This window comes from Eucalyptus grandis, chromosome 8, assembly GCF_016545825.1.
Source record: "Eucalyptus grandis isolate ANBG69807.140 chromosome 8, ASM1654582v1, whole genome shotgun sequence".
Classification (NCBI taxonomy): domain Eukaryota; kingdom Viridiplantae; phylum Streptophyta; class Magnoliopsida; order Myrtales; family Myrtaceae; genus Eucalyptus; species Eucalyptus grandis.
Genome location: NC_052619.1, coordinates 2,808,269 through 2,823,314, shown reverse-complemented (window position 1 = coordinate 2,823,314; position 15,046 = coordinate 2,808,269). Strand labels below are relative to the sequence as shown.

At 40.2% G+C, this 15,046-nt stretch overlaps 1 pseudogene; it reads right to left on the bottom strand.

Annotated features, from left to right (window-relative positions):
- Positions 1-10,498: 10,498 nt before the first annotated feature.
- On the bottom strand, positions 10,499-11,065 carry LOC120286789 (annotated as a pseudogene).
- Between the last annotated feature and the right edge of the window lie 3,981 nt (positions 11,066-15,046).

The window sequence follows — 15,046 nt, the reverse complement described above, 5'->3', positions numbered from 1 at the left end:
CTCCCTAATTGATTATGTCTAATAGGTAGATTAGAAGAACTCATTTGGAAAGTGCCAACAGTTATAGATGATAATGCTAGTATGAACACCTAGAGGGGGTGAATAGGTGTTAATTTTTTTTTGCAAGACTTAACAACTTAATTCGACTTTTATGAGAACAATAGACTGAAGATGTAAAAGACTGTAAACAATTATATAAGACTGCGAATTAAAGTAAAGAGTTTAAGGAAAGAGAATTGAAACACAAGGTTTATAGTGGTTCAGCTTAGACCAAGCCTACGTCCACTCTCTCGCACTGACAGCCCACTGGTTGGATTTCACTAAGAACCAAAAGAGATTTTATAGTCTTACGTCCTTGATTCCACAATGTAAAGACTTTACTACACTTCCTCAAGGTCTCACAAGTATTTAATATCTCTTTTGAGTATAGTTTAAGCTCGACAAATTGAAACGGTGAAGAACTAGGAGCTTCAAACTTTGGAATTTTTCTTTCACGCACATACTCGAATAACTTGAGCGTCCTCCTTATATACTCCTCAATGCCATTATAACCGTTGGCACCTTCCAAAGAAGTTCTTCCAATCTACCCGTTGGACATAATCAATTAGGAAGATCTCGAGTTATTTAAGGAATGTGATGATAGCCCACCAATCATGCTCACTTATACAATCAGGATCTAGGTTTCCATAAGTAGAACCTTCCAAGTATACTTCGCTAATCAATAGATCTAATTATTCAAATTGATTTCAATAAGAATAATTGATCACGAGATGTTATTGCCAGCCATGAGATCTTTTTCAACCGTACGAACCAAATCCTTAAAGATATACTTGCATTTGGATAAGTCTTCTTCATCGGATAAATCTTTTCTTCATCGGTCTGGAAACTATCAGTGAGGGTAGACTTAAATCTTGAGTCTGGAGGTCTTCAGACTTTGACGATAGAGTCTGCAAGTCTTCAGACTAGACTAATGGAAATGTTTTGTCAACTTCAAAACAAATAATGAAGTTTTCTCCAACAATAGAGGCATAAAGAAGTATATAAGGAAGACTCTCAAGTTATTCGAGTGTGTGCGTGAAAGAAAATTTTCAAAATCTGAAACTTCCCAGTTCTTTGCTATTTCAATCGTTGAGCTTTATTTGTACTCAAAAGAGAGAGCAAACACTTGTGAGACTTTGGTGGAGTGTAATAGAGGTTCTACATTGTAAAGTCAAGGACGTGAGATTGTAAAATCTCTTTTGATCCATAGTGAAATCCAGCCAGTGGGTTGTCAATGCATAAGAGTGGACGTAGGCTTAATCTAAGCAAAACCACTATAAACATTGTGTTTCTATTCTCTCTCCCTACAACTCCTTATTTTAATTCGTAGCTTTATATAACTGTTAAAACTGATTACATCTTTAGTTTATTATCTTCCAATAGCAATTTACTAAGTCTTGCGAAAATTTCTTTAAAACACTTATTCACCCCATTTTAGGTGTTAGTACTAGCCCCTTCAGGTTGTCGTGAAAATCTCGAGAATTCAAATACGGACAGAGGGTATCAAAATGATAGAAAAATCAGTCTAGTGCCAGCCAACGAGAATTTTCCAATTTAGTGGTGTCACTCACGATTAGCCACACATCTTAGTCTTATCGACCTATCTTTGATCTCAAATGGATTTTTAACTGTGCCGTAATGGCCTCTAAAGATGAGAATGGTCGAGAAGCCAATTCCTGGTCGAATTCTCAGGTCTATCATATTAAAATTCCTTAATGGCTTCCCTGGATAATCTAGTTATCTTGAGAGTGATCAACTCTGAGAACAACTCAATAGGCGCGTCGATGAAATGCCCGATTTATTTAATATAAAACAAAATTGAAAATCTGAAATGTCACAACTTTTTCCCTCTTATAAAAATTTCATTCTCGAAATTTAAACCATTACAAAACCTAAGTAAAAAGGTGAGGGTACAACTGTCTCATTGATTCTTCAGTCTCCCATGTCGCTCCTTCAGTACTGTGGTGTTGCCAGACCACTTTGATCAATGGGATGGTCTTTGTACACAGAACTTGTTCTTCCCGATCTATTATCTGAATCGACCTTTCAACGTATGACACACGGTCATCCATGTCCAATTCTTCAAAATTAAGCACGTGGGTCGGGTCAGGCTTGTACTTCCTTAACATCGACACGTGAAAGACGTCATGCACTTGCGCCAATCTCGGGCGGCAATGCAAGACGATACGCTAAGGTCCCAATTCTCTCAAGAATTTCAAACGGACCTACGTACCTTAGACTCAGTTTTCCTTTCTTACCAAAGCGTGAAGTTCCCCTCATTGCGGACACATTCAGAAAAACATGATCACCAACTTGGAATTCCAACGATCTCCGGCACTTGTCTACGAAACTTTTCTGTCTGCTCTGAGCGGTCCTTAATCTATCTCTGATCACTGCCATGGCATCCACTGACTGGTGGACTAACTCTAGACCTGTGATCTTCCTTTCTCCAACATCATCCCAACATATCGGTGTTCTCCATGCTTGGCCATACAACGCTTTGAATGGAGCCATCTGGATGCTCTACTGATAACTGTTGTTGTAGGCAGATTCCACCAAGTGTAGTTATTCTTCCCAACTTCCTTTGAAGTCTAGTACGCAAGCTCACAACATGTCTTCGAGGGTCTGAATTTTCCTCTCAGACTGACCATCCGTCTGAGGATGATATGCCGTACTATTCTACAGCTTGGTACCTAAGGCACTTTGTAAGCTCTTCCAAAAAGTGGTGGTAAACCTCAGGTCTCTGTCTGAAGTTATCGTCACTGGCACTCCATGCAGACGAACCACTTGACGGACATACAGATCTGCGTGTCTATCCAAACTGAGGTCCTTTCAAATTGCAATGAAGTGAGCCGACTTCGTCAGTCTGTAGACTACTATCCAAATCGAATCATTTCCTCCTTGATTCCTTGGTAGTCCAGTCATGAAATCCATCATGATACGCTCCCATTTCCATTTTGGGATCTCGAGAGGTTGTAGAAGTCGTCCCGGCTTGCAATGCTGAGCTTTCACCTATTGACAAGTCAAACACTTGGCGACATGCTTGGCGATGTTTACCTTCATACCTAACCACCAATAATGTTGACGCAAATTCTGATACATCTTGGTACTACTAGGATGAATGTTATAACTGCTACAATGTACTTCTGACAAGATATCCTCTCTAAGCTCTACTTCGTCAAGTATAACCAAACATCATCGGAATCTCAGTATTCCTTCATCAGAAATTTGAAAGTCAGCATTTCTTTTCTCAATGTCCTCTTGTAGAACTTTCTGCACATCAGGATCTGTCGATTGGAGTAACTTGATTCTGATCTGGACATCCGGTTCAATTCTGAGGGTGGCCATAAGACTTGAAAGGTGGCCTACCTCAAACTTGAATACCGAATCTCGAGCTCTCACAATTAGGTTCCACTCCTTAATCAATATATGAGCAACTGAAGACTTTCGACTCAAAGCATCGACGACCTTATTCGCCTTTCCCGGGTGATATAAGATATCACGGCCGTAGTCCTTCAGTAATTCCATCCATCGGCGCTGTCTCATGTTCAACTCCTTATGAGAGAACAAGTACTTGAGACTTTGAAGGTCTGTGAAGATTTGGAATTTTCTCCACACAAATAATGTCTCCAAATCTTCAAAGCAAAGATAATCGCCGTGAGCTCTAAGTCATGTGTCAGGTAGTTCTGTTCATGCGGCCTCAACTGACGGGAGGCGTATGCAACAACTCGGCCATGTTGCATCAGCACACAACCTAATCCTCTGAATGACGCATCACTATAGATCTCAAATCCTCTAGGACCAGATGGAATGGTCAGCACAGCTGCGGTAGTTAGCTTTTCCTTCAGTTCTTGGAAACTACTTTCGCACTTATCTGTCCACACAAATTTTTTCTTTTTTCTTCAGAAGTCTTGTCAAAGGCAATGCTAATGATGAGAACCCTTCCACAAACCGTCTGTAATAACCTGCCAAACCTAGAAAACTCTTTATCTCTATCACTGTAGTCGGTCTTGGCTAGTTGATCATGGTTTCAACCTTGCTTGAGTCTACAGAGATTCCTTCACTTGAAATCACATGACTTAAAAAAGCAACACGAGTCAACCAAAACTTGCACTTGCTGAACTTGGCATACAACTGATGGACTCTTAGTGTCCACAACACTAATCTCAGATGACTCTCATACTCTTCATCACTTCTCGAATACACCAGAATATCATCGATGAACATGATCACAAATTGATCCAGGTATTCCTTGAATATTTGGTTCATCAAATCCATGAAGGCAGCGGGAGCATTCGTCAACCCAAATTTGCACAATGAAGAAGGAGATGAGGGTGATCGACGGCAGCTAGAGGAGAAAGGGAAGAGATGGGGAGACAATGGAGCAATAAGGTCACATTTCCCTCTTCCGTGGTCTCCTTGACCAACCTTAGCCACCAGCACCTCCTTGGCCCTTATTCAGCCACCAATGCCTTCACTTTGCAATCTTGAAATGGTCCAAAAACCATAGGCATAGGGGGAGCTACGAGTTTCACTGGTTTTCCTCTCAATTGGACATTTGTTCTCACTCAAAACAATCCCATTTGGCTCTCATAAAATTCGATTGACACCTCAATGATCAAATTGATATTTTTCCCCACCAATGGATCCCACTTGCTTCCCAATTTTATGACCAAAAACGATCCCCGGCATTTTCTGGACAAAAACCGCTCTAGGAAGACTTTTTCCCAAAAAGTTTCGGGTTGCAGAAAAATCTTCTGAGATTGAGTCGACACTCTTAGAATTAATTGTGACATGACAGAACTTTCAATTTCTGAAATCGGATTCAAATTTGTGGTTAATTTCAATCTGGCGCGTTTTTAGCATGACTTAGGCTATTGGGTAGTTTTCAGAAATTTTTAGAGCAAATGACCCGTGGTCAATTTTCTTCAAGCCACAATGAACCTTCTCGACACATTGGCGACTCTTGGCTATTGTGAAAATCTCGAGGATTTAAATACGGACACAGGGTACCAAAACGATAGAAAAATCAGTCTAGTGCCGGCCGACGAGAATTTTCCAATTTAGTGGTGTCACCCACGATTAGCCACACATCTCAATTGAATCAACCTATCTCTGATCTCAAATCGATTTTTAACTATGCCGTAATGGCCTCTAAAGATGAGCACGGTCGAGAAGCCAATTCCTAGTCAAATTCTCAGGTTTATCGCATTAAAACTCCTTAATGGCTTCCCTGGATAGTCTAGTTATCTCGAGAGTGATCAGCTCTGAGAACAGCCCTATAAGCGTGTTGATGAAATGTCCGATTTATTCAATAGAAAATAGAATTGAAAATCTGGGATGTCACAAAAATCCTTCATAGTTCCTCATTCAACCTCTTTACCCCTTTATATTGTATTGTGAGCCTCAATAATTGATACTAGGCGTTGTTACTTGTTATTATAGTTTCTTTTATTATTATTTATTTATTTGTGAATTTGAATCAAATTAATTTAATCGAAATAATTGTAAGAATGATAATATATATAAAAATATATTTAATATATAATGTGTTACAACGTATTAGAATTTTCGATTTTTTAGAAATGACGTGTCAATATGTCATGTTATGTGGTATGGCATGTTGTGTGCCAGTGTTGGTACTACTTAAGTTCTTGGTTCGACTCTCCCATATTCCCGAGAAACTAGGAATTGGACCAAGTCTCGTTACAATCTAAAACCAGATTGGTTCTCATTAGTCCAATTATCCAATTCCCTGTCGTATCGTAAAATCATGCTCCTCTAGGGAAAAGTATAGAATGGGCTCTTAACTTTTGGCCATTGGTCAATTCATGCCTGAAATATTATTTTGATGGATTAAGCCTTTAATATTTTGCAAAAAGATGTTCAATCAAGTCTCATACTAGATTTCCAACTTTGAAAACAACGTATAATCTACAGTCCATGGCTACGCAACATTAGAGAAAGGCCATGTGAGAGACGTAAAGGATTTCTAGCATTTAAGACTCACAAAACCTGTTAATAGAAAATTCAGGAGTTGATTACAGCGTTTTTCAAGCATTAATGACTCAATTAATCAAAATAAGATATTAAGAACTAGATCAATCAACGGCAAAATATCGTGGATTAGTTACGCACTTATCTCAAGTTTAGAAGGTGATAGATAAGCACTTCTTTTTACTTTAGTGGTTCCAACTTTGGAACAATCCACATATTGGTTTTGTTTAGAAAAGCCGGTACAGATTTGATTGAATCGAAAAGGAAAGAAGATATATTTGATTTTCGCATAAAGAGGTAAGGAATCGGGTAAACGGACTAATGGAAGATAATGAATATAAATAATTTTGTTTAGATATGCCCATATCGATTAACATTCTTGTTTTTAGTGTTAAAACCTTGAATTCTTAGATCGGGGGAAAGAAAAAGGAGGGAGTATATATATATTATATATATATATATATATATATATATATATATGTACATATATGCTACATTTATTTGTACGGTCAAATTTGATGGCTCATCCTGAGCCAAGCCTGTTATCATACAACTCATGAAAGTTTGTATGCCAACTTGATAAGCATTTTTCGAAAAAAAGGAAAAACTTGATGGGCATTTCGTGCACCCACCCCCTTTATGAATGTGACCAATACCAAATTATGTAGGCATTTAACTCATCTTGTACTCCCGGTTGAGAAATGCTATGCGAAACACAAGTTAATCTTGCAGTGAGTGTTTCACCAACCTCTCCACTTTTACTGGCATGGACAGCTACTATACCAACCTATCAATTTCCCAAATACTCCTTACGAGGTGCGGTGGAGTCTATGCTCTTCACCTGAAGAGCCCTCTAATTTTTTTGTGTAGTTTTTTCTTTCGCATTTAGGATATATTTGGATTCATATATATGTTGCCTTTATTTGCATGGTCAAATTTGATGGCTCCTCTTGTGCCAAACCTGTTATAGTATTACTCATAAAAGTTTGTATGTCAACTTGATGAGCATTTCATGTACTCTCCTCCTTTATGAATGTGACTGATACCAAATAATATAGGCATTTAACTCCATCCATACTGGGTTGAAATCCTTTACACGTAAAAATTATTAGAACAACTCATTTTTTTCCAGAATTTACGCTGAAAATTCTAAACATGAACGTTAATTCCCATCCACCTCATTCATTGCACTCCATCTTTGTTGCCAACTTGTAGTCACATCTCTCCAACTGTCACAGCATTCAGCCTGACGAGTCATTTCCGATATATAGCACGTCTTTTTTGGCCGTCGCTAGCTCTATTAATGAGGCAAAGGAGCTCATGGTTGTTGCGACCGCCACAATCGTCGTTGGATCTGAGCTTGCAGCTTGAGGCTCAACGTTGTGAGCTCTAATCGGAGCCCAGTTCGCCCCAACCTAAGGGAGAGCGAGAGAGAGAGAGAGATTGGTCTTGGGAGGAAGGGGGAAAAGGGGGAAGGGGATGGGGGCAAAAGTGGAAAGAGGCAAAATAAAATTTAATGTGCTATCGTTTCTCTTTATCATCATAACTACTCCTTGTTATGTATCTATTTATAATCACCATTCCTGATTATGTCAAACTATTTCCGATTCTAGTGAAGTTTAATTCGTTATATTCAACAAACATCCTTCATAGTTCCTCATTCAACCTCTTTACCCCCTTTAAATTGTATTGTGAGCCACAATAATTGATACCAGGGTCTTGTTACTTGTTATTATAGGTTCTTTTATTTATGAGCATAAAGATTTTGTTATGGCTAACTCTACGAGGTGTGTTTTCTCAAATTTCTTGTCATTGATGATCCATTCTTTAAACTCATGATTTCTGGAATTACTTTGTTGCTTTTAAGGATTTCTTTATTTTGAAGTGAAATATTCCAGATTTGTGTTTTACTAAAGGTTCTTTCAAAATTTATGAACTGTCCTTCTTAGTTTCAAAGGATTTTTTCTTTTTTTACTTTGATTATGCTTTTTGGACAAAAGATTATCTAATCTAACTGAGTAGCCTTACTTTCTAGTAACGCTAGTTATGTGGATTCTTTTGAACAACTAAATTTGTTCAATCTTGGAATATTAAGTTCGTCTTATTCGTTTTTCATCCCACGCGATCTCACTACAAGATAGAGTAGAGCAATCTCTAGCTCCACCCAAGCCTACTCATCATGATATCTAGAGAGGACTTGCTTTAATTGCTTAAAACTATTCACTATCTAAATTTTTAAGTATTTCTTCTTGCGTGATAGACAGATAGATTTGGGATCAACTCCAAAATTACATTTGAAGAAATCGATAGACTAGGAAAATGAAACTGAACATTCTAAGACATTCAAGATGAAGCCACGTGAAGATATCAACGAAATGCTCATGCGCTATAAGGGCATCATGAATGAACTTGCTGAAAATGAAAAGATCTACACAATGAGGAATCTCCAAGCAAGTTTCTTCGTGCACTCCAACAAGAATGAATTCATGGAAAGATTGTCAATTCGCAAAGCTAAAATATCTCAACTCTTGACATTGGACAAGCTTATTAGAATTCCCTTGACTTATGAAATCAATCCAACAATGAGCTGAGAAAATCCAAAAGTAAAAAATCCATTACATATGTAGCTAACAGCAACAACAACAATGATGATGGGGATATAGTGTCATTGATTTAAGAAATCCAAAGGTTCTTGAAAAGAAAGAAATTAAACAACAAAATTATCGCAAAGTCAAAAGGAAGAAGAAAAGTTGGATGTTAATCATCTCACATGACACAATCGACACTGATATAGACAATTTTTTGCATCTTTTTAATTTTTTTTCGAATTATTATTATTATTTTGTATGCCAACTTGTGACATCCGGCTTTTCACTCGATGGATTAACAAGCCTCGAATGCTTGACGGTCTATGCCACGTCATCGAACTTGTCACCGGATGACACCATTTGCGCCCTCATCGCATCATTGCAAGGACGTGCCACTTCAACTCGTCCCATCATCATCGAGCCACCTCAGCTTCACTTGCGACACCACCGCATCCCCGCAATGCCAACTCAACGCCACGTCGGCCACTGTATCACCATTGAACGCCTCCGCCACCTCCAAGCAAACCAATGCACGGCCACCTGTCCTCTTCACCCAACAACACCTCACATTCCACCGTCTTCGTTGCGCTGCTCATGGCCACGTCCCCTCGCCTGTCGAGTGCCCTGGATGCTAAGTCAACAAGCATCGTACCACTCTCCTTGTAGGCAATGACCATCATAAGTGGCAAAGGGACAAGACCAAATTTTAAAAGAAAAATCAGCCTCTCCCTCCATTCATTCTTCCTTGAGAACTCCACCCCTGCATCTCCTCCCTCACGACCGAAACTTCTCTCTTTCGTTTTCTCTGTTTAAGCCATTACTGTCCTAGTTTCAATGGCCCAACTCAACCAATAAGAATGCCTTAGCTCAGTCCTCGCTGTCTCGCGTCGTCGCCTCAACGTGATGCGGACTACCGGAGCACAGATTTCAGTTCAGGACTCTCCGGCAATCATCAAAGTTACGATACCGCTTAGGATCTGAGGCAAGTGAATTACTGCCCTTTTATGTTACGTTGAGCTTGATTTCCTCGAGTTTTAGTCACCTTGATCGATTTTGTCCTTAATTATGTTCATCGATAGTTTCGGAATATTTTTGTTGCAGGTAGTGTTAATAATTTAGTACATTAAGTATATTAATTTGTTGTGAGAATGGTAGGTCTTGGTGTATGTTGGTTTGAGCTTAATTGACACAAGTCATGGACGAATACGAGGATACAACAATTTTTGAATTAATTTACTATGGACCTAATTTTGCTAATTCTGTGTAGGTCCTTATGGTATAAAATTGATAGACTTTCTTCACAAAAGTTGTGTGTTATGGCTTATTTTATGACATATTTTAATTTCAGATTTTTTGGACTTTGTAGGCAGCTTGAATTGATTTTAATTTACTTCCCTAACATGGGAGGTGATCATGCGGGTGCAGAAACCACCAATTTAACACCCAAAAAGGTACTGCGAGTCGATCAAGTCACGTATCACTCCAGGTTGGTCACTGATAGGGTAAAAAGCTAATTAACCCTTTTTTTTCTTATTTCTTTTTTTCTTTAAAGCAATGCCTAACTTGTCGACTAAAATTCAAATATCAACATCTAGATTATCACAAATACAAAAAACATTCAAATACCTAGATAACCATAAGTATTTGAAAATTTGTGTAAACATGCACTTACACAAGTGACAGGGCTTGGAGAGGAAGCACTTGGATAATCGCAAATACTTGACATATTCAAATATTTAGATAACCACGAGCATCAGAAAATTCTCGACATATTTAAATACCTACGTAACCATAAAATTTGGAATGATGCTTGCTTATGAGCACAAGGCAATAGAATAATTAAGGATTTGCGTATCCTTCATAATCAACTTTGCCTATATTGGCAAAATCCCAACCGAAGCGCTTATTTCGTGTTAGATCGATGGACAACGCTTATGGAACATAGACGGGGAACTCATGAATATCGTCCATCCATGGGTTGTTCTCCTTCGTCAGGTCGACAATCCTCAATGCCTGCCAAACTGCACTGTTGCACTTGAATCCGACCCCGAATGCGATTTGCCATGTCCTATCGCCTTTCCTAATCCTTCCTTTGGCCTCCAAATAGGCCAATTCATACCACGTTGAGCTGCTCGAGGTATTCCCAAATCGGTATAGAGTCATTCGTGATGGCTCCATGTGCCACTTGGTGAGCTCGAGGCTCTTCTCCATCTCATCAAGAACAGGTCAGCCTCCAACGTGGATGCAAGAATGCTTAAAGGCCAACTTGAAGTTGGGAATGTATGGCTTAATCTTCTTCTTGAACACCTTCCTTGCGACCAAGGTCATGAAGAACCAGAGCTGTTCTGACATTGGGAGCACTGCCGGGCCAAGGGTTGTGATGTTGGTCTCTATGGCTTCCTTGATGACCGCCACCAAGTCCATGGATAGCGACAAGCCGATCTTCTTCTTCTTCTTGTCCTCTTGCTGGAACAAACAACCATAGCTTTTGTCATCCGAGCCTTTGTGGGTGCACACGGTGTGGATGAGCTGGTACTTGGAGCGACGACGGTTGGAGGACCGGTTGGAGAGGAGGATGGCTGCCCCACCCATTCGGAAGAAGCAGTTTGAGATGAGCATCAACCGGTCATTGCTGAGATACCAATTGAGGGTGAGGCTCTCGATGTCACACCCCGAACCCCGAGCACGTGCCCATCCCTTGGTGGTCGATAAAATTTTGCGACTTCTCAGGACAAGTCGCTGACCCTTTTCATTTTAATGCACATGCGAAAGTGAATAACAAATCCCCTGATAGTAACCATCTCAAGATAGAAAAGAAGGACAACAGAATTTCAAACACAACATGCTTTTATAACCAACTGAGTTATATACAGAATTACGCCTCTCTAGGGTACGGCCTACTTGAAGTTCAGTGGTCTACTGGCATAGTCAGGCATCGTCTCACCCCATTGAGCACGGCTACGTCTCTCAAAGATAGCTTTCCCAAAGGAGTATAGGTCCAGACTTTACTGCGACCCAAATCTCATATAGGGTAACATGCAGCGTAAATGCTTGGGATAGGTTCTCTTAACCAACACATGACAATTCAATCTCGGCCTAGGACAACATGCATCGCACTCAAATGCCTCAATTAAATTAGTGATCCTGGCTTATTTTCTTCGTATTAAAAAACACCCGGTGAAAATAGTCGTATGTGGGTACACGGTCGAGTGAATCCGAAAAATTCATAACCTTCTTTCTAAAATCCCACTCTTTTATGTAAAACCATTTTCGGTGTTAAAACCCAACACTCGGGATTTTTTGAATAAATATCAAAATTCACAAATTTTGGAATTAAATACTCAAAATTCCAATCAACACTCAATTTGCACAATTTAACCACACCATTGCAATCAGCACGAAGTTCTGGTCACGAGCTATCTCGGTCTAATTTTAAGAAAATATTTAATAATTAAATAATTATCAAAATTAATTAAATAAATACATTAGATGCTAAAAATGCTAACTTAGGCTAAATAATGGTAATCTAACCACCTATTGAGCTAATTAAATTATTCTAACCATCCTAGCTATATAACAACATACTCCTAACTAACTATAATCTCTAACCACCTAATTAACTAATCTAACTAACCTAATTTAACTAAACAAACTAATAATTAAACTAATCACACTTAAATTAATCTAATCACCCATTAAACGTCATTAGCCTACTAAGTAGAGTTTAGTGCATAAACTCACCAGTTTAAATGCGAAAACCGGTTCACCGCAATGGTGGTGCGACAACAGCCGAAACCCGAACTTTCGGCGGCGTCAATGGACACTTGGGCCAGGATGAAAAGGCCTTGCAACTCTCTGCTCGAGCTGGTCACGGGCTTGGGCTCGGGACTGGGCTGAAATACACGCGTTGGAACACTACGGGCTGCTGGGCTTTGACTGAACTTGCGGGCTTCAAAAAGGATGGAATAAAAAAAAAAAAAACGCATGGGTTGAAGATTGCTGGAGATTGAAGTTGGGCCGGGCTTGCTTCGGTTGATTTCACGCGGCAAGATGGAGGCAGAAGCAGCGAAGGAATCGATGAAGCTGGCGTCAAAGAAGTTGAGGGAGACGTGGACTGACGAGCTAGCGTTGATCCAGAGGAGAAGCAGCAGGCGTCGCTGTTGGTTGGGGAAGAGACGAACGGCGAGTTTGGCGCGGGACGTGGTAGAGTTGAAGCTGGGATGATGCGTGGCTGAAACGGTGAAGGGAGCAGCTGGAGGTGGCAGGGTGACTTCGGACGTGGCAGCAAGGTTTGCCTCGGTCGTTGATGCTGAAAGTCGACCGAGCGGGAAGAAGACACGGGGAAGGAAGTAAGGCGGTAGCGAAATGGAGGGGAAAACAACTGGATTCGGTGGAGGGCAAAGGTTGATGGCTTCACTAGCGTTGAAGGGAAGGAGTCAACTGTATGGGGGATTGTTGCACGTAGTGGAGAAGATGGGACAGAGCTTCGACAGAACAAGTAAATTAAAGGAAAGCAAGATCAGCTGGTTCGGTGGAAATGATGTCCACGTGAAGAAGAAGAAGGGTTGAGGCGTGCACGAGAAGATTGGCAAAAAGGAGGCTTAAGGTCAACAAATTTATCCTCTCCATTGATTGCATGTCCCCTATTACGTTCTTGCCTTAATATCCACAATTAGCTCAAATTAATGCCAATGTTGTACCCCCCATCCTAGGGTTCGAATTTCACCATAAGCTTCAATTTCTTCTCCGATTTCTCCAATCGACGGCCAAATTTGCCAAGGAAAATGCCCATAAAAATTATGCAAGTCCCCTTTGCCATATAGCTCGGTATAAAAGCTAAAATTCCCTTCGACTTGGCCCATCCGAATTTCCATCCATTTTTCGAATCGTCCGAATCGATTTTCCGTAAAAATGTCGGAATCACCGAAAATTCTTCGGAGGATGAGTCAATGTTCCCAAAATAAATCGTAACACGACAAAACTTCAAATTCGCGGTTAATTTCAGTCTGACACAATTCTAGCATGACCTAGCCTACTGGGTAGCTTTTAGGAATTTTTAAAGCAATTGACCCGTGGTCGATTATTTTTTAGTCACAATATGCATCTTTGATACATCAGCGACTCTCGATTGTTGTGAAAATCTCAAGATTTCAAATACGAACATCAGGTATAGAAATGACAGAAAAATTGGTCTAGTACCGTTTGACGACAATTTTGCAATTAGGTGAAATCACCCACATACTAATCACATACCTCAATCGAATCGACATATATCTGGTCTCTGATCAATTTTTGACGGTGTCGTAATGACCCTTACAAATCAACATGGTCGAGCAATCGATTCCTAGTCAAATTCTTAAGTCTATTGCATTTAGATTCCTTAACGGCTTCACCAGATTGTCTAGTTATCTCATGAGTGATCAGCTCAGAGAATAGCACTATAGGCGCGTCAATGAAAAGTCTGATTTATTAAATTGAAAACAAAATCTGAAAATTCAGGCTGTCATAACTCTTCCCCTCTTATAAAAATTTCTTCCTCGAAATTTAAACCTATTACAATCTTTAAACAAAAAGGTGGGGGTACAATCGTCTCATCGACTCCTCAATTTCCCAGATTGCTCCCTCTCTGCCTTGGTGTTGCCAGACCACTTTGACCAACGGAATGGTCTTGGTGTGCAGAACATGCTCCTTGTGATCCACAATCTGAACCGGGCTTTCCATGTACGACACTCTGTCGTCCACGTCTAACTCTTCAAAATTTAGCACGTGGGTCGGGTTAGGCTCATACTTCCTCAACATCGACACGTGAAAGATGTCATGCACTTGCGCCAGCCTCGGCGGTAATGCAAGACAATACACTAGAGTTTCGATTCTTTCCAGAACCTCAAATGGATCTACATACCTCGGACTCAGCTTTCTCTTCTTGCCAAAGCGCAAAGTACTTATCATTGGTGACTCCTTCGGAAAAATGTGAACACCAACTTGAAATTCTAATGGTCTTCGATGCTTATCTACGTAGCTTTTCTGGCGGCTCTGAGTGGTCTTTAATCTGTCTCTGATAATAGCAATTGCATCCATTAATTGCTAAACCAACTCTGGGCCTATAATCTTTCGTTCTTCGACCTCATCCCAACATACCGGCATTCTGCATGCTTTGCCATATAACGCTTGAAAAGAAGCCATCTGAATACTCTACTGGTAGCTATTGTTGTAGGCAAACTCAACGAGATGAAGCTGTTCCTACCAACTCCCCTTGAAATCCAACACGCAAGCTCGTAGCATGTTTTCGAGGGTTTGAATCGTCCTCTCAGACTGGCCATTCGTCTGAGGATGATAAGCCGTACTGTACTGCAGCTTCATTCCTAAGGTGCCCTACAAACTTTTCCAAAAGGTAGCTGTGAACCTCGGGTCTCGGTCTGACG